At 40.3% G+C, this 27,984-nt stretch overlaps 1 pseudogene; it reads right to left on the bottom strand.

Moving 5' to 3' along the window:
• Nucleotides 1-1,357: 1,357 nt before the first annotated feature.
• On the bottom strand, nt 1,358-27,271 carry LOC132321901 (ATPase family AAA domain-containing protein 2-like; annotated as a pseudogene).
• Nucleotides 27,272-27,984: the final 713 nt, after the last annotated feature.

Below are 27,984 nucleotides of genomic sequence, written 5' to 3'. Positions count from 1 at the left end.
AGCGACTGGGAGACGCGCTGCCCCATAAGTGCCCGGGGCAAGACAGCGGAGCAGACTGGCCACCTGCCTCCCAAGGAAGAGCTGCTATCATGGAAAGTGAGGCAGCTGCTACGTTGCTCGCGAGTATACTCTCTAAGAGAGGAGTTGAGACAACGGTGAAACAGCTTTGTAAATTGATTAAGCTGGGACAGTGTTTAGGGCACTTTAAGGACACTCATACTATATTTTCGGTATCTGAGTGGCGTGAAGTGGGGAATTCGATGTGGGACAAGCTTATCGATAGAGATGAAAAGACTGAAAAAGAAATCAAATCCGTGAGGGAGCTGTGGCGGATTGTACTAGACACATTAAAGGCTATGAAGGCAGAACGAGAGATCGCGTGCGCTGCGGCGCAGATGCTTGCCCCAGAGTCTGCCCCCGATCTGCCCAAGCGCGCTGAGAATAAAGTGGGACCTGTTGCCCGATTTTTTGGCTTACCGGCGGTCAAGGGAATGTCGGGGCCCATATGTAAGACTGTAGAGGAGGTAAAAAATCTGGCAGAACAGCATGCGGCTGACTCGCGCACGGGGAGTATCTCCTCTGTCGCTTATGGTAAAGATCCGGAAGTTCCCGATTCGAGGATACAGCTGCAGTCTGACTCCAATGCGGAAGGAACACAGTTAAGAAAGGAGGCAGGGCTCCAACCGCCCAACCCACAGGGTGGGGAATCCTGTTGTGTTCCGTCGGCTCCACCTTCTTATCCGCCATCGGTCCCACCACCACCCACAGAGACAGACCCATTACCATTTTTTCACTGAGAAATGCTTGACTTTTACTTTCTTTCTGGCAAAAGCCAGTGCTCCATAAGAATTAGAAATTCAGGCACACAGAAAAGCACTAGAGAAAAAGGCAGGGTAAAAACAGGAAAAAAAATAGAGTCACGTTGCCATTACAGCACTGCAGGGTAAAACTCCAAAGTAATTTAGGTTAGGAAACACATCCTGCATTGCAAACATTAGGACAGAAGTCTTCTTTTCCACATGTGACTCTGGGTCCACATTGCTTGAAGTACAGCTTTTTAACTTACGCTGCTCCTTAGTGGAACAATACTCATACAATAAAAGAAAGTCAATGACTGTTTTTCAATTAGGTACCATTTGGAAAAACAAACTTCAGAATCAAAAGAACAGCAGCTGCAGACAAACATGAGTTTGGCTACTATAACTAGAGGGGCAGCACGATTATGCAAGAAACACTGTGTGCTGATTTTAGAGAGATGCAACAGAAACAGCAGAATGGAATTAAAGAAGGCTAAAACCTAATAAACAGTGTAATCCTCCTCAGGAAGAAAAAGGAGCTAAAGGACCTGTTTGACCTTTCACTTACCATTTGAATCTCCATCTTCAGAACTTTCTGCTATTTGGCAATCTGGCATTTCACTGTCCCCTCTTAGGTCTGAATGTTCAGAAAGCATGACACTCTTCTTTTCAGAAGCAGATTTAGCCACAAGGAGAACCCTCTCTCTTTCATTTTCTGACCCAGATTTATTTTCATTCCCATTTTTCTGTCGTTCTTGAAGTACGCTTCCATTTTCTTCCATAGAAGAATCCTGTGTGGACTCAACTTCCGTGCAATCCATGTTAGAAACATGTTCTTCTGGAGACTCTTCCGCACTCTCTACTTCATTTTGGTTTTCTGGAACTTTATTCTCTTTATTGAACTAAAATTTCCTCCTCTTTGCTGCGATACTTGAAGACGCTTTGTTCTTTCTGCGTTTCCTTTTTGACATCTCTACAAAGAGATATCAGAAAAAGTAAGCCAAAACATTACCAGAACAGTTCTTCCTTCAAAATCCAGCATCCTCATTGTCGTGGTTTAAGCCCAGCTGGCAACTAAGCACCACACAGCCGCTCACTCACTCCCCCCAGGTGCGGTGGGGGAGAGAACCAGAAGAGTAAAAGTGAGAAAACTCGTGGGCTGAGATAAAAACAGTTTAATAGGTAGAGCAAAAGAACACTGCGCGGAGAAGCAAGCGAAAGAAGGAATTAATTCACCACTTCCCGTCGGCAGGCAGGTGTTCAGCTATCTGCAGGGAAGCAGGGCTCTATCACGCGTAGCGGTTGCTTGGGAAGACAAACGCCATTACTCCGAATGTCCCCACCTTCCTTCTTCCTCCCCCGGCTTTATATACTGAGCATGATGTCATATGGTATGGAATATCCCTTTGGTCAGTTGGGGTCAGCTGTCCCGGCTGTGTTCCCTCCCAACTTCCCGTGCACCCCCAGCCCACTCACTGGTGGGGTGGTGTGAGGAGCAGAAAAGGCCTTGGTGCTGTGTGAGCCCTGCTCAGCAGTAACTAAAACATTCCTGCTTTATCAGCATTGTTTCCAGCCCAAATCCAAAACACAGCCCCATACAATCCAAAACACAGCCCCATACTAGCTGCTATGAAGAAAGTTAACCCCATCCCAGCCAAAACCAGCACACTCATCTTACTTGACTTACAAGGAAAATTATCAAAGGAGCTCAGGTAACATTGTCTGTCTCCCTACATATGTCTAGAGAAAGAGTTGCAAGTTAATGAGGTCAATTTGCTATTAGATTTTAAAAAGCCAGCTACAGAATTTCACTCACAAAACCATCAGCTTCAAGATTTTATGAGCAGAAAATTCTTACTTTAGATAGGAAGTATTACCAGAAAGCAAGGTTATTAGGTGAAGTTGCTTACTGTCTTACTACGTGAACTAATATAGATGAACAGAAAAGCATTTGGAGATGAGCCCTTCTTCAAATCGGTTATAAAGCTGTAAACTTCAGAAGCTAAACACATGTTGGGCAGAGTTAAAGAGACAATTTTAAGGGAATATTTGCTGGAGAAAAATTTGCCTGTGAAGACTTACACCTCACACGCTTTCTGTTAACCTTGTTTAAAACAAACTTAGCATTTTTGCCTTTCAGAAAAACCCACCGTTCTTTGTATCGACGGAGTACTGCACAAAGCGCATGGGTGAAGTCAATGGCAAAATTCCTAGTCCTGTTATGGAGACCAGGAAAGTTCACACCATGTCATGCGTTTTAGCCGAAAGAGACCCAAGTCCCTTTGTTCTTTCATGTCCTTTTCACAGGAAAAGTGGGGAAATAATTGTCTTTCCTTTACATATCTATTATTATTGCTCCCCTATTTTTCTGCCCTTTCCCCCTTCAGTTGGAAATCACACTAAGAGGTGGCATAGATTTTAGCATTTGAGGGCAGGGAAGGGAAAAATACTGTTTCTCATAACTAAAAGCTAGTTGAGTATTCAGAAACTGCCATGTACAACATTTTTGACTTCAAGAGAGAGCAATTTAGGAGCCGTTAAATGTCAGTTGGGTCATCAAGTCCAGTGTCTTACAGTGTAAACCATCCACTGTACTTGAACTTCATAACTATATCGAATGAATGACCTCTGGATTTATCTCACGTTTTGAAGCAAATTAAAAACACTGAACGCCTCTGGCACGAAGAACCAGGCATCACCGAAACCTGTTATGTCACAAAACCAGAGAAGGTATCAGTGACTTTAGCACCTTCTCCAAGAAAGTCTGAATAAAATGCAACTTGCCTTCAGAGCACGGTGTACAGGAATCTACAGGCGCTGCTGGCATCTTCATCTTTTCGTTACACTTTGGGTCTGTTTTCTCACAGCCAGGAACATAGTTCTGCTTTGGCATTACACGGTAGTAAGGCGGAGCATACTTCGAAGAGCTACAACCTTGCAACAAAGAACAGATAGCAAAGAATTGTGTCTTGCATTGTTGGTTACAAATACCGAGACAAGTCTTAAAATCATTAGCGTCAAAAACCATACCTCTTTTCTTGCGAGGTTCTTGAAGTTCTTCACAGCATTGTTCAAAATCTTCATCCATTTCCTCTCTCACGATGGCATATGCAGTATCTCTCAAAGCACAAGCTCTGTGCCTAATGAGACGATCTGAAATTTTACAGTCAGAACTGAGTCTTTTCTACCAGCCGATGAAATCCTTTATTTTGATTACTTATCGAAAGATTTTGCGCTTTTCATAGATAGGTTCTGAAGGGTTATCTCAGTGAATATTTTCAGCATAACAACATAAAAGTTAATCATTAAAGCAAAAGCACTAGTTACTGATCAACACTTCTATCACAATTTCTTGTCCAAGTAGTTTAATGCTACAACATTTACAACCTGGCAAGAAATGCTCTCTGTGGATGTTTAAAATGATCTAATCCCAAGTCTACTGTCCACAGACGACGTTTATCAATTTATACATTTTTAATTTTTCCAAATTAGGGATCAAAACACATTCTTACCTCCAGGGTCTTTATCTGGGTTGTACTGTAAAGCATTGCTGCAGATTAGATCGATGTCTTTTAGGAAATCTCCTGCAGTTAGGTACTGGTGCAAGTCAATCTTCGAGAGAACTGCCGAAAGGTCCATGGGCTGTTTAATGACTGCGTCATAATCAGGTACCTACAAATGAAATATGCGTGTTCAGAGATTTAACACGGTATCTACCAACATTAATTATTTTAATAACGTAAAATAAAGGACTTCTTCAAAGCCCCAAATATTTATGACACATCCAAAGATATGGAAATTAACCAGTTAGTTGCTTGAAAATAGAAGGGCTATTTCAACTGGCTTTGAAGAGACAGACCAGAAGAGGGAAAAACAAGAAGCAGGGAGGTCAGAAGCACATGTGGGGCAGAGAAGGGAGCAGACACCCAGAGTGGGATTCATTTCACTTCGCTTCAGAAAATCACAGCAAAGAAAGCTTTCTCAGTAGAGTCACCCGAGATTCTCTTTGTTGTTGGCGGGAAGAAAAAGGTGCAGGAATGCACCTTTGAAGTATCTGTCCTAGGCATCTACTTTTGCATGAGATAACTGGACCGAGAGGTGCCAATTTCTTTACTCAGACCATAAAAGGAGCCTAATGACTAGTAGAGATGAGGACATCTAGGTTTAGGTTATTTACATCTCAGAAACTAGAAGTAAAGGGAAAGACAAGTCAGTGGATGTTTAGGGGAACAGGACTTTGCTGAAATGCAAAGCTCTATTAAAACGACAGCTGACTTCCAAGTATATGCCCCTGGCTTAGACTTATTCAATACATTACATGAGAAAAAAAAAAGACAGAAGTGTATGGGAGGAAGAAGAAACCACACAGCCCTTATGGTTGATCTTATACGGAGGAGCCCCAGACGAAACAGAGAATAGAATCTTGGAATTTATTTTAAAAACTGCTGTTCTTACTCCTGTTCTCACAGAAACTACTGAAAGTCAATTAAAGAGCTTTAGGCTTTATTAAAACAGTCCTATAGATACTGTTTATAATTATAAAGAAAGAGATCTCTCTGCTTTTCAGTGCTGTAACATGCCTACATGTCAAAGCCTTTTCATGAGTGAACTGTGTTGGCAGTCGGTCTAACTGGCAGTTGGTCTAACTGGCAGTCGGTCTAGATGATCGTTATAGGTCCCTTCCAACTGAAATACTCTAAAGTTCTGAAGGCATTGCAGAAGGAACCCGGGGCTTTCAGTGAAACTCAAATAACAGACACTTGAGGGCCTCAAGGAGTCAGCAAAAGTAAAAGCAAACTTTCTGCTTCTTGAAAAATCAGAATAGTACGGTCCTAAAAACAAAGACAAACCTTCCTATAAAGAGCACACAAACTCTGAGAAATATAAACACGCAGAAATTATGAATACACGCAGATAAAATGGTATTACAGATCAACACTAATTTACCTCCTCTGGGTCGACAGGCTTTGTAAATGCTCTGAAACGTCTGTCACCGGCAAGTCTACGAGTCACATCCCTTAAGAAAATCCTAAGTTCACGCAATATATCCTCCTCCTGCTCCTCCAGCTGTCTTATTTCTTCCTCTGTCAGCTGTGGAGGCTTAGGCGGTGGTGCTACAGGCAGTACTTCCAAGTACTGCCAAGCTTAAAAGAATCAGAAACTTTTAGTCAATTTACGGTACTCAAATACAAGCCTATGAAAAATTATTGATAGAAAATTACCACCAAAGCAAATGCTGTAGAGCTGTTAACTTACAGTTAGCAAAGTTTTCTATGTAGAATATCCTCACCTGTCTTAGTTTTTGATGCAGGAGGTTTAGCAGTTTGATTTACAATTAAGTCCTCAAAAAATGTTCTTCTTTCTTCCTCATTAGGCAACTGGATTTTGAACACTTCATCATCATTAATAAACAATTCTTTTATCTAAAGCACGAGGAGAAAAGATATTTCAGATGTAAGGTCACACAAATTCATGTTCTGTTCCAAAAAGATGAGTGCCTTTCCAAATTAAACTGAATAATCACCTTGATAAGACAAACTGTGAAAAGGTATCTTCTTGGCCTTAAAAGGCTGGATTTTCATAGGTTAGCATGGCAAATTAAAGTATCTTCTCTAAGGAACACCTCTAGAGTTAAAGCTCAATGAAGGGACCCTATGATACACTGATAAAGTGCTGACATTCAGCACCTCCTAGACTGCTTATTTTGTATTTACCTGCCTTGCTGTCCTTTAGTTTGAATCTTTATGGCAGCTATAGAAGGAACAGGCAGGATTCAGGAGACAAGTGTGGGCTTTTTTGGTAAGGTGCTGTGGGTTTTTTTTAAATTAATTTAAATGAGGTGTCTAAAGCTGCACACTTCCAAGTTTTACTCCATTTTTCAATCTCTACTACCAGAAAGTATGGAAGGAATTTCAATACTTATTTTAGAAAGAATTTATTAACCGTAGAAGAATTTCTGTAGAAAGTTAAGCCCTTTCAAAGCATTTGATGATAAACACATCTAGGCAACCCCCTCTCTCCCCCCCAGTAAATGAGACAAAATAATCAGAGCAGCATATTCACATTTTGAACACCTTCCTTTAATGCACACTCTCAGATACCTAGAAAGCTAAGCACATACTCTTACTGAATTTTGTTAAGAAATACAACTAAAAATAGATTTCCAAGTTACTTAAACAGAAGTTGGAACTTAGCTTTCTGATTTGTAAAGCTTTCACCGATATGAAGAAAGAAATTGAAATTTTTAATAAAGAATTTAAATTTGAAATTACATTCTATCATTAAGAGTGTGACCATCGTACTTTCTCTGTAAAACTATCTTTCACTTTTCAGTAAAAGTATCTTTTTCCCATGTACATTTCAAGCACCGTATATTCTTGCCTAAGTACATACCTAACAATCTTGAAGTCACTGGAATTATTGTCTGAAGTAAATGTTTATGTCTGTCTAATGAGCATGAGTGTGTGAGAAGGGGGAAAAAGTTGGGTCAAAGTCAAGCTCTTTACTCAGAAAACACTTTAGGCAAATGCTTTCAAGCATTGTTTTGTCTAAGCAAATTTTAAGAGACCTGGTTAGGGTGCCTGAGTAATAACAGTATGAATTTGCTTAAGAGTGCACAGTACTCCAACGTTTAAAGGATTTATAAATTAACAAAAAACTGACTAAAAAAAGTAAGAAAAGTATCAACAGAAGTACCTCTTCTGGGAGATCTGCATGACACACATCAGATGTTGCAAGCAGCAAAACTGGAGCAAATGCTGGAATGTTCTGCAGTAGTGTTGTAAAAGTAGCTCTCAATGTAGCTCCAGCAGCCTCCCACCACAAATGGATATGTGGAATATAAATGATACTTGGTGCTGTTCTTTGTGCTTCTCGCATCAACTGGTAAAATGAAAGCTTGGATAAGAAAACTAAACCATGTACAACAGGCTAATAAATAACTACGCGTCAGTCAAACTGTCTTATGAAATAGGAGCACATGCAGCCAAAACATCAAAACAATCCAACAAAAGAACAACTCCTTAACAATAAGGTAAAATTTTCACTTTACTCAAATATGGACATTGCTACACAGACAGAAACTGACCTGAATCTCTGCCTGATTTCAAAACTACTTAGGTGTAAGGTAATGCCTAAAGAGCCTTACAACTCAGCTGCTGTGGTGGTGTGCCTGAAAAAACAAGACTAACCCTTGAGCAAGATGTATTAGCCTGGGTAAATCACTACACGACTCTGACTGCACCATTTTCAATTCAGAGTGCGCACATATCCAAGTCACTCTGAAGCACAGTTTGAACAAGCAAAGACCTATGTGAAAAGATGAGGGCTGACACTGTGAAAGAAGCCTGGTTACAATTCATAACTTCACGTACATTTTATAAGAGGTGACCAGTCTGAATAGCTGCCTGAATAGCTAAATCACTCACAGCCTCTCATTATCAATCAGACCAGATTACGTGCTTTGGAAGACCACAAGCCATTGCCTACAGATGGTACCTCGATCACAGAAGAGGACGTGCATCTACCACATGAGGGAAGCGGCAACAGTCCTTTCACATGACAAATTTCTCCGTGCACCCTTTCAGATTATCAATATTCAGGGAGTTCCTGTCACAAGATGGGAAGTGCACGTGGTATATCCGGGCAGTGACTAGACATGCTAGTTATATGACCGCAGGTGCAACCATCACATAACACAAAAGGAATTGTTCCTCTTATGTGACAAATGAGTATCCAGTCATGTAACATGTCCATCCTTACTTGTAGAGCTCTCAAATGCTGCTACTAAAGGTGAAAATATTTTAATACAGTGGTGTCAAACAATGAAAGGGATTTCCTGCCTAAAAGTAAAAAGGAAAACAGCACTAAATCTGCTTATATTTAATTTATAGTATAAGAAAAACAAACATAAGCGTTCCATGAATTTTAACGCTTTTACTGCATATACTGCAGCAGTACAAGCTGTATATGTATATATAAGAAAAGAAACACTTCTTTTCCCCAAAAGCTTGATTGCCTTACAAATATAATGAAAATGAAGGTTACAAAAAGTGCATGACAGGCAGTCAGGCTGCTGCAGAGCCATCTACTGGGAGCACAGATTCTTAAGCAGCAATGAAAACAACTTTCTGGATCCCACCGAGATGGGGAGGACTTCTTGCTATAAAGAGGGGTTTATTAGCAGCACCTCCCAGCTTCCCGAGCTGCTAGCAACATCCTCACTTTCCATTCCTTTGGAATGAAAGATACGGCCACATGTAACATCCTCATTTGGTATCATTTGATCTAGCAGAAAAGTGGCTTTTCAGACAGAAGTAAACCTAACAGCACATTCAAACCAGGCCACCTCCATTAACAATGAATTTTGCTTACTTTACTAGTTTATATACAGTTCATGAATCCTATGAGATTAAAGAGAAAAAACGGTACCTGTGCACATGTTTCTTCCGATGATGTGATGCTAACGAACAAAACAGATAGGTCTAGTGTATAGACTGGAAACTTTTCCAGGGCATGTATTACTGCAGGTGCCAAATGAGAAGCTTGCCCGTATCCTGGCTCTCCAACTAGTAAGAATCGTGGCCTGTAAGATGTTGGCTGGTAATAAGCATTTCTAGAACAGGAAGAAGAAAACAAGTTTAAAAATGAGGTGATGAATAGGCACACAGATGATAAGGTTTTTTCCTATACACCTTCCTTTCTTTTTTTTTTCCCTTTCGGTAAATACTCTCCATGTTCCAGCAAATAATAAGCTGGTCTGTGATCAGGAACACTGTCAAAGCCCATTTTCTTTTTAAAAAACTTGTACCATACCTCCCTTAAGAAATCCTGCCAATCCCCAGCATGTCTGCTGTTCCTTGGCTGGGTTAAGTAACAGCTCTTAAATCATACAGGGGGACTGTCCAGCTAAATACACATGTGACAACTCATCAGTAACCCAATATGGGGGAGAATAACAACTCTATCTCTCAGCACACGCCAATCTGGATCTCCTCACTGCCCGTAGACACTGATTTTCAGTAGGTCTTGAGTTTAAGTAGCTGTGAGATCTCTACATCTGTCTAGTTTAGCTGAAATTTGGCCATAGTTACTGGAGATAGTGGGAAGGAAGGAGTAGAACAACATTTCTAGAAAAAAATTAACGTGGGCACTGAAACACATTAGCTGTATCTGAAGAAGTACACAAATGGACTGGTTAAATTACAGCAGTACACTCAATATGTATTAAGATGTATATTTATTTTATTCAGTCATTCTAATGTTTCATCTTTGAATTGTCTATTAATTTCCTAGTAATCCTGCTTTACTAGCATGAAACACATTTGTGAAGAGCATTCGTTTTTTTCCACCACAATACTATTGTACCTTTGCTGGCTGAAGACAAAGGTATAGAGACCTAACCAAGCTCAGCAGGTCAGAAGATTTTCTGGACAGCGCAGCAATAGAAAGTGAGAAAAATAACTGACCCACCAGTGACGACAATAATCTGTTTTTTCAACTGTCAGCTTATATGACTTCCACATTAAAATGTTAAAAAGTTAACATAAACTTAGTCGGTTAAAGGTACAAAATGCAGACATTGTTTAAGTTTTTCTCACAGTGTTTTAACAAACCATTTCTCAGTTCTGTTTCTGCTACATAATTCGCTGCTGGTTTAACAATCTTGGAAATTAGAAGGGCAAAAGATGTCTACACGAATCTGTAGGGGTTTTTTAGCTAAAAGGACAGGTAGCACGTTTCTTTGGTCTTGAGTCTTTCAAGGAATGCCATGGATTAAATCAACACATTCTAATAGTCTGCTGTGGACCACTTTGACTTAGGAAAAGAGGGCTGGGCCATTCAGTTTGATGGGTTATGGCAGTGTACTCCATTAGAACCTCAGTACCCAGCTGGATCTTCACGCTTACTTCTTGCAAATATTGATCACCCCCCCACACCCCTCCTCTCTACTTCTTCATCTACCACCCCTCACACCAAAACTGTTTACAGACACGGCCATCTGAATAATGCAAACATCAAGGGACAAATATGTACCTGCTAAAATTGAGGAATTTTTCCTTTTGTCTACCAGGCATTTTAGGAGTTGGCTTATCTTCAAAGATTGATGGTGATTCCTCATCACTGTCAATCGCATAATTTCTTAAAATATGATTTAAACTGTCTGAAAGACAAGAGAGGTTTGTTAACTTTCCTGAATAGTCCATATCTCGCTCTCACATTAATACAGCTTCTAAATCAGTGCTGGAGACCCCTTATATTGTATTTCTTCATTTGAGGGCACATGCAGAATGTTATTTTCTGAAGAGTTTATCCTACCACAGATCTAAGGAGATTGCACAAGTCTCTACAAAGCTGTCCTACATCGCATGATTTGCATAAGGTATTCTCTCTCTGTTGGTGAAAACAACAGGAGGTTTCTTCCTTAGAATAAAGATGATTAGGAACTTCTGTAGTTCCTAGACACCTGAAAAACCCAACAAGGCCACTTCCTTCTGGAGCAGGTTCCCCCACTGGATGTGGGGAAATTAAGTGAACGTGGTGGCCACAGACTTCCCTTTGTCTAGGACTAGTGAGTCAGAATATACAGACCAACACATCTTCTAAATAAGGCTCCTCAAAGATCCCCGAAGGAAGAGATCATGAAAGGCCGACAACGGAGACGGGATGCAATTACCAATCCCTTAGCCTCTCTGCTTTTATATTGTTGGTGGGTTTCTGCCTCTTTCACCAATGCAAACAATCTACCAGCTCTACTGGGAGTAATACTGGTAGGATATTCTCCAGGGATTAGGATAATAACTAACTATTCATGGATCTCCGTTAATCAGGAGTGCAGCGAGTTTATCGATTTATTTGCTGTCACCAACCGACAGACAACTTGGTCAGGGTTGATGCAGTCAGGAGTGTGAGCTCACATACGCTATGCAAGCCAAGCCCCAGAGTATACGTTACTGAAACATTCTGATCTCATGTGCAGGCGTACAGTGTGATCCACAAACATTCAAATTAAGAGACTATGGTTAAAAATCACGATAGCTGTAACACTATTTAGCTTAAACCACTTATACTTGTATTGTGGTTCCGACATTCTTCACAGGAATTAGAAGCATTCATGTAAAAATGCCCTCTCCCCCCATTTAAACATTTATTTTGAAAGAGGTGCCTCACACATTAAACCTTAAATCCATCTCTACGAATGATAAACACGATATTAGCTACTGTCAGAAACAGGGTGCTCTAGGAGAGAACGCGTAGTTCTCTCCCATGTATTGCGAGTCATTCACAGCTCCCATCCAGCACTTCAGTTTAGAATCCAGAATAAAAACTATGCACGATATTCCTGAAATAAAGGCGTGCATGTGCATATTATAAAATCCTACTGTCATTATGGCTGAGAGGTTTCTGTATGTTGATTGCACAAATCAGAAGTTTTTGCTTTGGCAGAAGTTTAAAGAAGCGGCTACTATTGTTATACCTTGCTGTTGGTCCTTCTTTAGAGCAAGCTCTGCGTGGGGAAATACTCTCTGCAAGGCTTGTAAAATTCTTGCTAGTGTGTTTTCAAGCAGTGGTTTTGAAATAGGTGATAGTGCTCGCCCAGGTGAAGCCACAGCCCTCCGTGAAGCTGGAACAGTCTTCTGCATAGCCATGACAAAATCCTTCGCTGTTATTTTAATAGAAGCAATATCTAACTGCAGTTTCTCACTGCTTTTGTATATTTGAGGATAGCGGCGGCGCAGAGCACAGAGGGCAGCTTCAGCACATAAGCATTTAATATCAGCACCACAGTATCCTAATAAACAAAACAAGAATCAAATGTTATGTCAGTCTCAGGCAACACAGAAGTCAAGGCCAAGGTTTCCAAAGTGCAACACTGAAAGACTTTGTATGCAGCTAAAAATTAACAGGCTAAGAGATAATCCAAAGCGTTACCGAACTGCAGAGAAGTTTTGTTATGTGGCTCACAGCTTGATACCCTGCGCTTATGAAGCGGCCTCCTAATCAGAACTTTAGTCCTGAGGAAGATGCCCCAAAGCTATTTAATGTTCTGAGAGACAAGAAGAAAATGACAAGAAAAGAAGCATCTAACTTTGTTTGCTCCCAAGGCGTGTCAGCTGCCTCACGCTGCAGCAAGGCACAAGAGCTCGGGTGCTGCCTGGTACAAGCTCGGATTCCTTAGGACTCAGTCACGTGCAGGGACTGACTTTGTTTTCAAACTTACCAACACATTTTTCAGCTAGCTCTTCAAGAAACATGTCCAGTGGCTTAGGGGTCCAGTCTCGTGTGTGAATCTTGAAAATATCTTTTCTGAGAGCAAGAGTGCTTCAGGGTGAAAGTGCCTAATTGGATTAAATAAGTAAGCAAACATGAACCACTTTGGGAATGAAAAATCTTAAGTTGCTCCAGCACCAGCCTTGGTAAAAGTTGTTGTTAGCAAAAAGGAATTCTTGCGTGCACACCATTTCTGTCATTTTCTAGATGAGATAGCAGTAATTTATAGCTAATTCAGACATTGATCCTTACTTAAACATTTCAGTGACTAGCAGCATCCCCTTTTCTTGGCTGGTCACAGTGAAACCAAAATTAATTCTAGAACTACCTACTTGTTGAAATCATCTTAGTCATATATATTCAGTACCAGATCTGCCCTCCACAGCACAACGCAGCTCTCTCCAGACATCCCTCTTTTGTCCAAGTTGTACAACACTGATTTCGACTTTAACTGCTCCGTGATACTGCACTGTTATGTGATTTTGTTACAAAGAGGGACTTTGCCACATTAGCATTAGGGTTGAGTTTAAGTTCTGACCTCTTTATTTGGCAGGCTGAAGAGGAACTCTCGATCAAACCGTCCGGGTCTTCGTAAAGCAGGATCTATAGAATCCAGCCTGTTGGTGGCTCCAATTACCACAATCTCTCCTCTGCTGTCTAACCCATCCATAAGTGCCAGAAGTGTTGATACAATAGAGCTAACAGAAAAATATAATTTTCATTCACTGGTTTAGTAAATTTTGTTACGTTTTACATGACCTTCTCCAATGACCACTCAAAAAGGACAAGCTTTTATTGATGAGATGCTCCTTACTGAAAGACTCGTTTTAAGACATAAAGAAACAGACAAGGTAACACAGGTCTTGTGCTGCTATCAAGCTTAGTGAATTGTTTTCAATTATTGTTTAAAAACCATCTGAAGTTTAGTAGCATTGAATTACTAGTTTTCAGGACAAATGAATGTGTCACATGAAGTTAAATAGGTTGTGGTCTTCTTTTCACAAAGATCAAGCAGCTTCTATGTAGGTACAAAAAATGTACTACCTATGGATTTCGTCTTGTTCACAGGACCGCACAGGAGCAAGACCATCTATCTCATCAAAGAAAATAATTGAAGGTCGCATCTGGTAGGCCTAGAATGAAAACACAGGAATACTGACATAAGTAAACCAGCACAATTTTAAAGAGAAAAACGTCATAGTTGGAAAGTCACTGGAGCTAGATTTTTCCAACTAGCATCAGGGATCTCTACTAATTGAGCTAACGGAGTAAGTGGCACGAGTAACAGAAGACAGCAGCTATGTCAACCCGCTGAGACTGGGTGACAGGAAACAAATCATACCAGTAGTTTTTACAGCTATTTGGCAACCACCGAGAACAGAGCCAGGACTTAATTCAATTAGAGGTTCTGGAAGCAAGCTTCTGTTATGAATTTAAATGACCATGCTTGCAGCCTGCATCTGTTTCCCTCTGATCTAAAGCCACCGTCTCTTGCCTCTTGAAACCTTTTTTGTGGCTGTTTGATGTTTTTTTGAGGGGGTGTGTGTTACTTTGTGAGGTTCTCTCATTTGCTTTATTAATCTTTCCCAATACACCTCAAGATTTCAAGCCCCTAAAAAACCCACTGAAAAAAGAAACACTGACAATCCCGTTTCAGTGGAAGGAACTGACAAAACCCAAAAAAGAGTGAGTTCTTAAAAATATTGACCACAGAAAACTACAGTTACAACTCGGACAGAACACGTGGCACGTTTCCACCTTACCTGATCAAACAATAAACGAAGCTGTCGTTCAGATTCCCCTGCCCATTTACTCAGGCAGTCGGCACCTTTTCTCATAAAAAAGGCTATTCTCCTGTCACCTTGGCTACATTCATTAGCAAGTGCACGAGCAACCAGTGTCTTCCCAGTCCCTGGAGGGCCATAGAAGAGACAGCCTCTGCAATTAAAAATACCAAAGATTCACATAAGAAAAAAACATCATGGCAAAGTACCTATTACAACCCTCATCCCTACAACACACAACTCTTCTCTCTAGCTTACACTTCACGTGTAAGAGAGCGGTAACAGCTGAAGCGTGAGAAAAGTCAAACCAGATGGAAGTTTTGTGTTCCTACACAACTCAACAAGGCAGTAAACAACATGAATAAAGAGGATCATGCAGATGTACAGAACCTTGAGAAATGATCGTAGTGTCCCAGAACAACACTTCCAAAACTGCTGACAAACTAACAGGGGTGGTTACAGCACAGTGGAGCCAAACAAGAACAAACTTCAGCACAGAATCTAAGACTGGGCTAACTTATGAATCACCAGTTCATTCTTCAATGATACATGGCACATTCATTCTTGTTTTCACAAAAGGCAAGATTTGATAGTAAAGCATTTAATTCTCCCGTAAAAAGCTTTAAGTTAGTGGACTTGGTCTCCCATTGCTGATGATAAACGAGGAGGAAGTCTAAAGCTGGGATATATAAATATAGCCATCAGATAAATATAGCCATCAGATAAATATAGCCATCAGCTAGAAAAGCCAATACACTGCTGTTTCAAAAAGAATTTAAATGAATAAAGAAGCAAAACACAGATTTTGTTGTCGTTCTTTGTAATACTTTTAAAGTTACTGAAAGCAAAGGATTAAAAGTCCTATTTCAATATACCATGATTGAGTTTTGCTGACCAAGAATATGTAAAGCTAACAATTAAATCTCTAATAATTTCATTTCATAACTAAGTACAACAAACGCTGCAAGGTTCTAGTTGCAAGTCCTATCAATTGTAAAATTGATACTTGAGCACTTGAAAAAAAAGAGAGTCGGTGGGAGAGACAACTGGACATCCAAGAAACAAATTACTGTTGACTACCAGTAGGTAATTCCTTCTTCCTGCTTATAAACTAATGAAGTTGACTTGTACGTAGAACTCAAAACAAAAACACTCCAACCCTGCCTTTTAAAGGCAAGACACTTTCAAAGTATATTCTCCCCACACAGTACATCTTTGAACCTACATATATTCTGGATTCTATCCATTTTTAAGAAATTACTTTTTACTACTGCTAAAAAACCCCATCAACACTCCTGAAAATTTTGAAGCATGGAAACATATTGATACCTCAGTTGAATATTCTCATGAAAATGGGTGACCAGCAGGTTGAGGGAGGTGATTCTTCCCCTCTACTTCACTCTCATGAGACCCCACCTGGAATACTGCGTTCAGCTCTGGGGCCCCCCACGTAAGGACAGGGACCTGTTGGCGCAAGTCCAGAGGAGGGCCACAAAGATGATCAGAGGGCTGGAGCACCTCTCCTATGAAGACAGGCTGAGAGAGTTGGCATTGTTCAGCCTGGAGAAGTGAAGGCTCCGGGGAGACCTTAGAGCAGCCTTCCAGTACCCGAAAGGGGCCTACAGGAAAGCTGGAGAGGGACTTTTTGCAAGGGCATGTAGTGACAGGACAAGGGGTAATGGCTTTAAAACTGAAAGAGGGTGGATTCAGATCAGCTATAAGGAAGAAATTCTTCACCATGTGGGCGGTGAGGCACTGGAACAGGTTGCCCAGAGAAGCTGTGGACGCCCCAACCCTGGAAGTGTTCAAGGCCGGGTTGTATGGGGCTTTGAGCAACCTGCTCTAGTGGAAGGTGTCCCTGCCCATGGAAGAGGGTTGGAACTGGATGATCTTTAAGGTCCCTTCCAACCCAAACCATTCTATGATTCTATGAAACAATGTCTGTTACCTTGGAGGTTGAATTTTGAATCTCTCAAAGACTTCTGGGTAAAGCAAAGGAAAAACGACCATCTCTTTTAAAGCTGAAATGTGGTCAGAAAGACCACCCACACCATCAAACCGTACCTAAAGATAAATTCAAAAGAACACATTTCATATGTTAAAGAAAGCTGCAACCTTGATAAGGTTCCATCAGAAATTGTATGTCAGCACAAAGGAAATGCTCTGGGCAATTTTCAAACTGCTTGAGAGAAAACTGTAAACCAAGGTAGCTGTAGACAGCACATTATTGAAAGCTTTCATAAGCACTGGAAACATCTCACTGACACAATGAACTAAAAATACTTACTGAACAATCTGTTTGCATTGGATCAACGTCAGCCAGACTTGCTCCAATTTTCATTCGATCCTTGTGAATTCCCTTCAAATCATCTTTCCGAAAGTTTAGTGGAAGACACCTGTTTTGAATTAAGAAGAAAGAGAAAAGCGCTTTCTAACTTACGATGCAGCTAGAAGGTTTTTGCTTTTATAACAATGGCAAGTGAATGCAGAAAACCTTACAAATGAGCTTAAACTTCCTAAATAGTTAAATACGTGTTCAAATTGTTTTATATTTAATGTCTGTGAGTAAATAAAGGAAAAAGGTCACTGGAGGCATTAAACTGGGTTTACTTTAACAACTCTTAGCAGTTACGAATAGCCACACCAGTCAACACAGCACATACATGAATGCAAGCTTCGAACAAGTTATTCCCTATGTGGAGACCGTGAACTGACCTCGATTTGTGTGATGAAAGAACCCCCCAAAACACAGTGACATCTTTCAAAGATTTTTTGCTTCTACATTCAAAAAGTTACAGCCCAAGGGGATACTTATTTCAGTGCGGATTAACATTATAAAGGCTGCCCACCACTGCTGGTCCTTCCCAAGGACTTTGGGATGCGTGTGTCAGAAGACACACATGTCTGAAAGACACTGGGCTGAAAACCTGTTTCTTAGATTGTTATCAAAATAGTTTTTCTAGACCAATTGTTAAGTAATAAGAGCACCGTCATTTCCTCTATTTATAACATTTTCTGTTACGATGGTTTTCTTTCGGAATGAACTACTGTAAAGCACAGGAGCAGTAGTTTTACATTTAAAAATTACATAAAAGTGTTCCTCCCCCCATTCCCACCTAGAAATCAAATTGCTTATTAAAAATCAATTCTAAAAATCCAATTTTAGAGAGTCCAGTTACAGTCGTCAGTACCAAGAGATACGATTAAATATTGCCACAATTTAGAAACTATACAAGATGAAGAGGATAACAGTTCACGGTTAGACAGGTGCAAACTCCTCCCAAGTAGATTTCTCCCTCCCCTACGCTCCAATTTCATTAACCTTTTTGAATCTCTGTTACAGCTGCACTTCCTACGCCTCTCCAAATGCTCTTCGTCATCAGATGAGGAAGAGGATGTGGAATCCCTGTTGTGGACTGTGTGTCTCCGTCTGCAAACATTTAAACAAACAAGCGAAAAGAATTGAAGTACAGACTAAGTGATATCAAAATTTAAATGAATTGTATCTCAGAATTTACTTTGAGATCTATTAAGTTTCCAGATCAGTGTACTCCTTATGAATCTGATTTCAAAGTACACTACATGATTTTCCTTATGACAGCAAAATTCAATTTTTTTTAGGAAGGGAAAATGTTTAACTAATTTGCAAATAAATTTCATGAACAAATGACGCATTTTGTCCAATCTCTCTCTCTCACACACAAATAGAGTTTCACTTAGCATTATGTACCCACTCCGTGAAACATAAACCTTTTTAACTGATTTAAAAATCTGGCTTCAGAAACCCTTCCTTCCATAACTGTCTGCTTTCAGGGATGCTAAACAAAGTTCTCATATCTAGCAAGAGACAGCGTTCTCCATGCTTCAGCTGCTTACAGGACCCAAACCCCCTTTGTCATTACTCTTGCCATTTATCATCTATAATTTCATTTAGTATTTTTCTTGTTTAATGATAGTTTCATACAGAAACATTAACTGATTGCAAAGAGAAACCAGAATCAGTATTTGAGTGATTAAAAAAAATTCCACTAGAACTTCCATACAGGCTCTCCCTCTAACTAAATTATCTTCAGTTTTAAGAAAATAATTGGTCTCCTTCAAGACTGAAGAGTCTAAAATTTTCAGAGTGAGATTCTGGCTTCAATTCCAGAACAAAAGAATTTCAGTTATACAATCTCAGCCATGACCTCCATAATCACCTCATCAGTGACCACAAATACTGCATTTAAAAAAAAAATCTAATGGCTAATAAAACGTATAGTCTCCCCCCCAAGATTTGTTTTCTTTATACCCTCAGAATACCACAGCAATAATCATACTACTAATCTGTAACTACCACCAATTCAAAACCCTTGCCCCTTGAAAGCATTATTCAGTAAGGGGCCTGACAGCATTCTTGATAAATAAGAACTATCACTAACCATACACCAACCTGTTAGTTCTTTTGCAGCAAGAGCCTTGTGACTGAGCACTTCTAAATGAGTATCTCTGTCTGACAGGTGAAGACCGGCCCGAAAGATAGTTCTTACGTTGCCTTGGTTCTGTTGAAAGCAAAGAATTTAGAATAATGTTACAAACAAGTTTAAGAGAAAGCAGGATAGTGAAAGAGGCAGAAAATGTGATGTGTTTCACTGATCTCTCATTTCAGGGGAAGTTTCAAGTGATTGGGGGCGGGGTGTGTGTATTTATTTTTTTTAAATCAGCGCACAGTAGAAGTGAAAAAACACGCACCTACTTTTTAAGGAGAACTGAAAACCACAAGAGTAAGGTTATCAATTCTGTTTAATTACCATTCTCTCAAGGATACATAGGTCATTTTTTACTGAAAAACAACAGGAAGCATGCCAAATGGCAAAGAAATACAATGTGCACAGGATACATACATTTAATAAAATCTAACTGCAGAATGAAGGTAATAAATTTAAATAGGAGTTGAGTGTGTGTATACATTTTCATTAAAAGAGTAGCTCGCTTATATGCAAGAAATTAGCTCTTAAGAGAAACTGTGCATATAACCTACTTTCCAGTGGAGCTTGATAGCGCTCAACAGTTTTCCTCTGTCGAAAGTCATAACGCTTTCGAGTGTCTTCGCTTTCTTCTGATGAAACTACTGTAAATCGACATAACGTTAAACTGTTTAAGTACTGTTGTAAATGATACTAAATTCAAAATGCACTGCACAGATGCCTATAGGTTTTACTATTACCTTCATGTTAATGACACAATAGATCTGAAAACCTGCAAAACCTTAAGACCAATTTATGCAAGACACATTCCAGAAATTACAATACACAGAGGAACATACATATAGATATTGTTCTGTCCTCACTGAAACTGCTGGGTGACGTCTCATCAGTCTTAGTAACAACAATACTGTCATCTTGCTTAGCTAAGATGCAGCTCCTGTGAAAACCACTATTTCAGAAAGTAATTCCTTGTTATTTTGAGAAAGTGTTTCACAGAAATGTTTTTAATACTCTACAGTGCTAAGACTAAGCATGGTAATCTAGCTCCCAAACCCTAGCTCAGCCACATGAGCAATAATGGGCAAGCCACAGGTGTGAACCTCCCCAGTCAGAAAACAATGTCAAATGCATACAGTTTATGCCACTAGCTTCTGTAAAGTAACTTGAAGTTTCTTCATGAAAGACAATATGAATGCAAAAGACAGCGTATAATTGTCTAGCAGGTTCTTAATAATACCCTCTCACATTAATAGCTGGACACCAGGTGAGGAATGTACATGCTCTGTTCGCCTACCTGCTCACTAAAATTAAGTAAAATTTTATTCCTTGGAAAGCACTACCCATTTTTTTCTTCCCCCCAAAAGGTCTCACTGCTTTCTGAATGCAAGATAAATTACACAAGATATATAGACAGCACATGGAAAACTGAAAAATTATTTTGGCACCACTACCATCCCAAGTCCTTGGTACTCCAACGCTCCTGTCACAAAGGCATGAATTTCTCTGCTTTTCTGCTCCTCTAGTCCTTCCCCTTGCTCCACTCATCTTCTTTACACCAACACTGACACGCTTTCCTTTCCCCACTCCTTCCTGGCATGATTTTAATTATAGAAGTATATTTTAGTTTTTTCCTAATTTGAAATTCCAGAGTTTTCACTTTGATCACAAATGAATTGCCCCATACTCTTTCTTTCTCATTCAACATACGATTTGTAATTACTTTCTACAAGTCTCTCCTGCCCAGCACCCCTACATCCACACACTTGAACCAAGCCATATAGAGGAGGTCTGATCACCAAGGTGCACACCTGGGAGCCACGGGTTCAATCATGAACAGGCCACGGACTGTTCTCTGAACAAGATCACCCCAGTGCTCATTAACACCTGGACATCTAGCTTGAACCTTTTTGTAGGTCTCCATTGCCAGTGGTCAAGTCTTACACAGGCTGTGTAACATGTCCAAGATACTGCCCTCACTGCGTATTGCATAAATCATCTCTTATTCAAGCTCTGATGGTCTGATGGTCAGACAGGTGATCAGGCGCAGGGCACAGTCAGACAAGCGTACTGACCAGCCAACTATTTACACGTGACTGGCCCTTTTTATACCCTTGCCCCTCTACTTGCCCACTCTTGTTCCTCCCAGAATCACCTAAACCCCACCCTTGTCCCGCCTTTGGTTCCTGCCCTAAAGATCCCATAAGTCCTGGGTGAACTGCTTTTCCCCTGCATCCCACAGTATGTCCCACCCCTAGGCAGTAACCCCTTAGTCGGAAAGGTGATCTGGAGAGCTGCCCCCGATGACTCATCCAGATGGGTTTCACCCCTGGACGCTGGGGCGGATGGGGCGGATGGCTCCGCTGAGACAGCCCTGGGAGGGGCCCAGACAAGGTGGCTCTTCCTCCTTGACTGGAGTCCTTGGTTTGGGTCCCTGCCTGCCGTCGTGCACCCCTGTGCTCCTCTGGGCTTGTGCAGATAGGACTTTGATGGGCTGATGGCTACTCCTGGGAGTAGCCCGGCGGAGTATTATTTGGGCTCCCCCTCCTGCCACTGTCTCTCTGAGCTCCTTTGTGGGTGTGCAGAGGAGGTCTACCGCAAAACCTAACACCCATCGGCTCAACTACCGCCACATCCTTTTCTGTCCTTGAGTACAGTCTCGACCCATTCTGTTCCATCCAGAAAGCTCCTACAAGGATCGTTGGACTGACTGCCTTAATCACAACTGTCATTCTCCTTAAAACCTTAAAGTTTTTCCCCCTCACTTCAAACATAAAGTTAATATGGCCTTTTACCATTTAACCTGATTCCTCGTGTTATTTCCCGCTGAGTACCGGGATGACAGCTCCTAATTACAGGACCAGACAGCAGCTTTCACTGACTACCTGCTGAACACAAAAATGAACAACACTATCTTCTCCCCTGCTGATCTTCATCCTCCGGAGGAGCTTTCCATACACACCGGGCAGCGTCCCTTACTTCCTGAAAACTCTTGCCGTGCTGCTTAAAACCGTGAAAACTGTCCTGCTGCTGCTGTTGCATGATCACTCTTTCTCATTCTGAGTAATAACGTCCATTTCTTGTATTCCCACCTGTTTTTTTCTCTGAATATCTGTTCTGAGCTCTCTGCAGTACTGCCCTGAAGTCCGTGACTTGTAGTGTCAACAGCAATATAGATTTTTTAATAGATGAAAAATACCGAGTAGTTCAGCTCATCTCAGTTGTTTAAGACAAGGCTTTTGGCTACAGCGTAGTAAAGAAAATTTAAAACAGAACTAATCTACAGTGCCACCTTGATTATCAGCTATTTCTTCAGCAGCTCTTTGGATTTCTTTCTCTCCTTGGGAGTACATATCGAGGTTTTCCTAATTAAAAGAAACGAGAAAGATCAGTGACAAATATGCAGAAAACCCGACATAGGCATATTGCCTGCCTACAGAGTAATATTATCAAGGCACTCCAGAGACAGAAAAGATTAAATTAAGGTATGGGAAGAGAGAACTGGAACATCATTCTGGCATCCAGAATTAGTAACAAGAATTTCTTCTCTAAAATAGGGTTTAGTACATGTGATAGTTAAATACTGATCCAGATACAAAACTGAGGGTATCAGTTAATTACAGGTTAATAATCCAAGAGTGTGGCAGAGCCCAGGAAAAAGCAATCCCTAGCAAACAACATAAAATTTGTGCGGGCATTTGAGAGATGATATACAAAGTACTATGGACAATTCCGGTTTCATTAAAAAAAAGGATTTCAGATCTAAACAAAAAAACCTCTGAAAGCCGGCTATGAAGATGTTTAAAAAATGAAGTGCTTGTCATTCAACAAGACAGGAGAAGAACTTAATTTAATAGAGCAAAACTAAGACAGAGGAAATATGATTGCTGTATATAATTTTAACGTAAGTTCCTCTAAGGACAGAGGACTATTTAAGCTCACAGGCAAGGCTGGCACAAGAACACACATAGATAAAGCAGGCATCAATGAATTCAGCTTTCAGTAAGATCTGAAGTGAAAACCCAAGCCCTGAAACAGCTGTTTGTAAACAGTGTCCATTCAAAAATCATACGGCAATTCAGAAAGCATAGTATAAGACATGTATTTCAGCATATCACTGCTCTTTCATGTCTTCTGAAGAAGGTATTTTCTTCACCCTTAGAGCGTATCTGTAGCATGATCATACCAGTAAGATGTTAAATTATAATTAGAGAGCAAAAACAAATGTTATTTTAGACTACGCTATTCTTTGGAAGAACTTATTTCAGCTCAATTAAAATTACAACTACGTAATTCCCCTACGTGAAATACACTACTTATACAAAAATAGTAAAATAAATTTGTATCTACTTCTTCTGCATCGTGGAACACCCCAAGGTCTTCCATCATTCGCCGCCTACGCATTTTCTCCATGTCATCCATTTTTTGCAAGACTGCTTCTGCAGTACTAAGATAAAAAGTTAACATGTAAGAGCAAAGACAGGCAAGAACAAAAACACCCATTTAAAACAGTACACATAATCAATATGATATTTTAATACAGTATTCATAAAGCAAGAATCATTGACAGACAAGTTTTTAAACACTACTTAAAAATTAGATCAAATGTTCAAGGTTTTTATAGATTTAAGAACAAGTGTTTGAGATTTGCAAAAATACACTGTTTTCAGGTTTGTTTTCCCTCTCGGTGAGCACAGTAAAAAAAATCCATTTAAGCAAGAGAAAAATAAGAATTCTAAAGATCATAGTAAGACAACAGAAAGAAATTATGGCAGTTTTTAATAGCACTTAAGTTGTTCTGCATGATAGCATTAAGTAATTTTCAGCTCACAGCCTTCCTCAGACAACAGGCTGCTTGTTCTTCTCTTAACTGTAATCTAAGTTTTGTGCTGGTTTTCCATGACTAGACATGCTGGAAAAAACATCCCACTGCTGTTACACTTGGCAAACCTTTCCGAAAACAATGTCCATTTGGGCTTCACAAAGAGAATTAAGCCATGGACAGACAGGCAGAAACACTGGGACTACTTCACTTTGGCTTTATCCAACTTTCCTCAGTATCTTAACTCAACCAAGCATTATAAGAACATTCATAAGCATGGAAGAAAAGTTAATTAAAAATGAAGGCAGTTCTGATGCTAAGAAAATTCATTTAGAGGGCAAGTTAAATCTACTGAAAGTCACAACGTAAAGTGATCTTCTTGGTTCACAAGACAACACATAAACCCACCGAGCCCATACATAAAAGATGCTCTCGTATGAAGACCTCTCTGCAACTGGCAATCCCAAAACAGAGACACCAGTGGCAAATTTCAACATTGGCTGTGCCCAAATTCTTTACACATGAAACACCTTCCAAATACATCCTCCCGCACATGCTCTCAGACCTGGAAGTCTTAAGCAGCCACAAGCACCTATTTCCAAAAAACAGGTTAAGCAGTTTTGCTGCCAAGTACAAAGGCCCACACCTTACACAAATCAATGTATTAACAATAATTACAGGACATACCAGTGCAGGCAGAGGAAGAGGAGGAGACCCTACCTGATCAACGACCACGGAATGTTAGCGGAGGTTGCCAGTAACAACCCAGAAGTTCCAAGCTGCACCACCCTGGTGGAACTCTACTATGGAAGGCACCTGCAGCCCAGCAGTTGTCACACGGATGTACCGTATACGTAAGAGCACGTAGGGAAGTCTCAGCCTGAGCACTGAATACATTTAGCTCTTGCTGCCAGGAATAACAATACCTTTTTCTGTTGTCAAAAGAAGGAGAAAGTCCCTAGCCAATATGATGCCATAGCAGAAAGGCTTGCTAGTAAGGCTCATTTTAGTAGCTTTGTAAGATCATGAAAAAAACCCACTTACTTTGTTATAAGTTTGTCGAACAAAACAGATTGATTTGTAATGGTGTAACGACTTTGTTGACGTCTGCAGCTTCAGCGGACCTCCAAATCCCCGTTTTCTTCATGGACTTGTTGTGCAGCTTTTGCATCAGCTCTGGTCTTCAGTGTTCTGGTGACTACAATGCATTAATGTATAAAATATTTTGAGACAGAAAATACGTTAGTCCCTTTATTTCACCGTTGCTCTAGTAAAATGTAAAAAAATCTGCAGTGGCTTGATTTTTTCTTTAAATACTGAATTGGAAGTTATTGTCATCACCACAGCATTCAACTTAAATTAATTATGTTTACCTACCTAAAAGCATGACTTGTATAGCAATTTTTTAATAGACTGGGAAGCCAATCTGATGAAAACAAACACGCAACTTTTGTTCCATGCAGGAAGCAAGTTCATTCCAGTTACTTCTTTCTGGAAAAGTGAAAACAACAAATACCTCTCTCTAAGGTGTTTTTACTCCATCCATGTCAAATTGTATCGAATAGTTTTTTTAAAAAATTATTTATGTGGGAAGTCTCTTCTTAAGATGCGTGGTTTTAGTCCATTGTTTAAGCATGCATCACTCATTTTCTGCATCCTGACACAAAAGCTCTAGAAGATAAGAAACGTCTCAAGATAAACTCCCAAATAGCAAAGAACTCAAAGGCTTGCCTGCTTTAAAAACTATCTGCCCAGTATTTACCACACAGCATCCTTTGCCACGGGTCTGTTACTTGTACTATCATTAAAACAGTTAAGAGAGGTCAGTGAGGAAGTAGTGCACAATTAGAACTTGAATTACTACACACAAAGCGCATTTCAGGCCCCTTCCTGCGTTCAGCCCATCCATGGCTGGCAGGACGCTGCCTGGAAATAACGCATTTTCCCAGCTGCCAGCAAGCAGCCTCACAGCACCAAGCCTGCTTGTGTACTCAGCACAGTGATTCAGTTCCAAGGTGAATCACTGAACTTCAGTGACACCTTCCCCACATCAGCGGGTTTGTGCGCCTCATGACTGAATTACTTTTTAACTCAAATATTACCTCCTATTTGCAAGAACGATTTTCAATTAATTTGTGTCCTGCAGACTCCAGAAAATCCGTGTCACAAAGAAACCTGAGCTAAGGAACAGATTCTCAGGCACTAGTGCCTAAGAGCAGGCTGGAATTCACGCTGTGTTCTCCCCAAGCCTGACAGGAATTAATAGCATATCCTCCTATTCTCACCTACCTCTTTTCGTAAAACTCATAGGAAATTCACTATCTTTTCACTATCTATTTTCACAACTTCAGCTGCTTTGGGTTGATGCGTTCAGCAGTTTTTGTGGCCAAGTTAAATAGATGGTGTGACCAAACGCAATCCTTCTCAGAAACCAGAGTAAAAAGGAATCCTAGGGAGTTACCACTACTTACCTTCTTTATATTCTTCCTTTTTTTTGGTCTGACTTTGGCTTTGCCAACCGCCTACATTAAGAAAGAGAACAGAGGAGAGAAAGAAGAAAAGAATGATTGTATTAGAATATTGTATAGAAGTCTTGTATTGTACTGTTCCCCATCAAGACTAGGGAACCTGACCAAGTTTGTAATCCAGTGCTCCACATCATGCAAAGAAAAGCCTGTGGACCACACTGAGGATTCAGATCCCAAGTCTGCTGCGTACCATATGCAGACAGTTCGGTAAGGACGCAACTTTCCTAACCGGCTAATCTTGAAGTCTCAATAGTGCAAATAACATCTCAGTAACCAAAGCGGAGGAGAGATCTCAAAGGAGTTGGGAAAAGATGCACGTTTTTTATACAAGCAGAAGACTTTTACTAAGAAGAGTGATTCTGGTTCTAAGACACTGACACTGACATTAACATAATCATACTCCCCCGCAGATTTTTAGCTGTAGATTTATCATGATGTGACTCATTGTGCATGCTTTCACTTTTCCTTTTAATTCTATGAATTGAACAGAGATTGGACATCTAGAAATACAATACCTCGTAAAGCGTCTTCGATTGACATTTTCACTTAATATTTCCTTGCTTTTGTCAAAGCTAGAGTCTGAACAGGGCAGCATGTTTTTTCTCATTGATTTCAAACAGTGTCCACTGAAGCATTCAATTTTGCCAGAGGAAAATTCCTAGGGGAAGAAGGAAATAAGAACATATTAACCTGAACCATGTATGTTGAGCTAAGAAGGGAATTCTCCCTCCTTTAGGCAAGTTTATTCTGTAAGTCTTATGACTTGATAGTGGTGCAACTCATGGCAGGTAAGCCTTGAACCACTTCGGCACCAAGAAGTAGCCCTCAGAAAAAAACCCAACCAACCAGCTTTCAAAGCTAAAGCTCCTCTCCGCCACACTTTTCTTATGGACAACTTGAGCTTAATAGCCTTTGAAAAAATTATTGCGGCAAAACCTTTCAGATAAACTTAGTGTTTCATGAAAAAAACCCCACCTTTTATTTCAACATTGGTTCAGAGAAGCAGCCAAGCTTGACCTTGCATGTCCTGGGATTAAAATCTAGTTAGGAGAGTTTTTCTCCTCTCTCCGTTCCATTTGTGACTGCATTTGGAGGGATATTAAAAGATTTCCTTCAGGAGGATGGCATTTATCCACAGGAAGCCAAAGGGAATTCAAGATACACTTCTTTTATTACTGTTGATCTTGTTCACATTGGTATTTCTGCAAGGAGGATGAGTACTATCACTTCTACTATGTGAGGAAAGCTGTGATGACCATGAGAGGTGGCTTGTTCAATTTACAACCCAAGGTTTCATTAGGAATACCCCAAACTACATCT

The sequence above is a fragment of the Gavia stellata genome, unplaced genomic scaffold (genome assembly GCF_030936135.1).
Source record: "Gavia stellata isolate bGavSte3 unplaced genomic scaffold, bGavSte3.hap2 HAP2_SCAFFOLD_83, whole genome shotgun sequence".
Classification (NCBI taxonomy): domain Eukaryota; kingdom Metazoa; phylum Chordata; class Aves; order Gaviiformes; family Gaviidae; genus Gavia; species Gavia stellata.
This window is presented reverse-complemented; position numbering and strand designations above follow the sequence as displayed.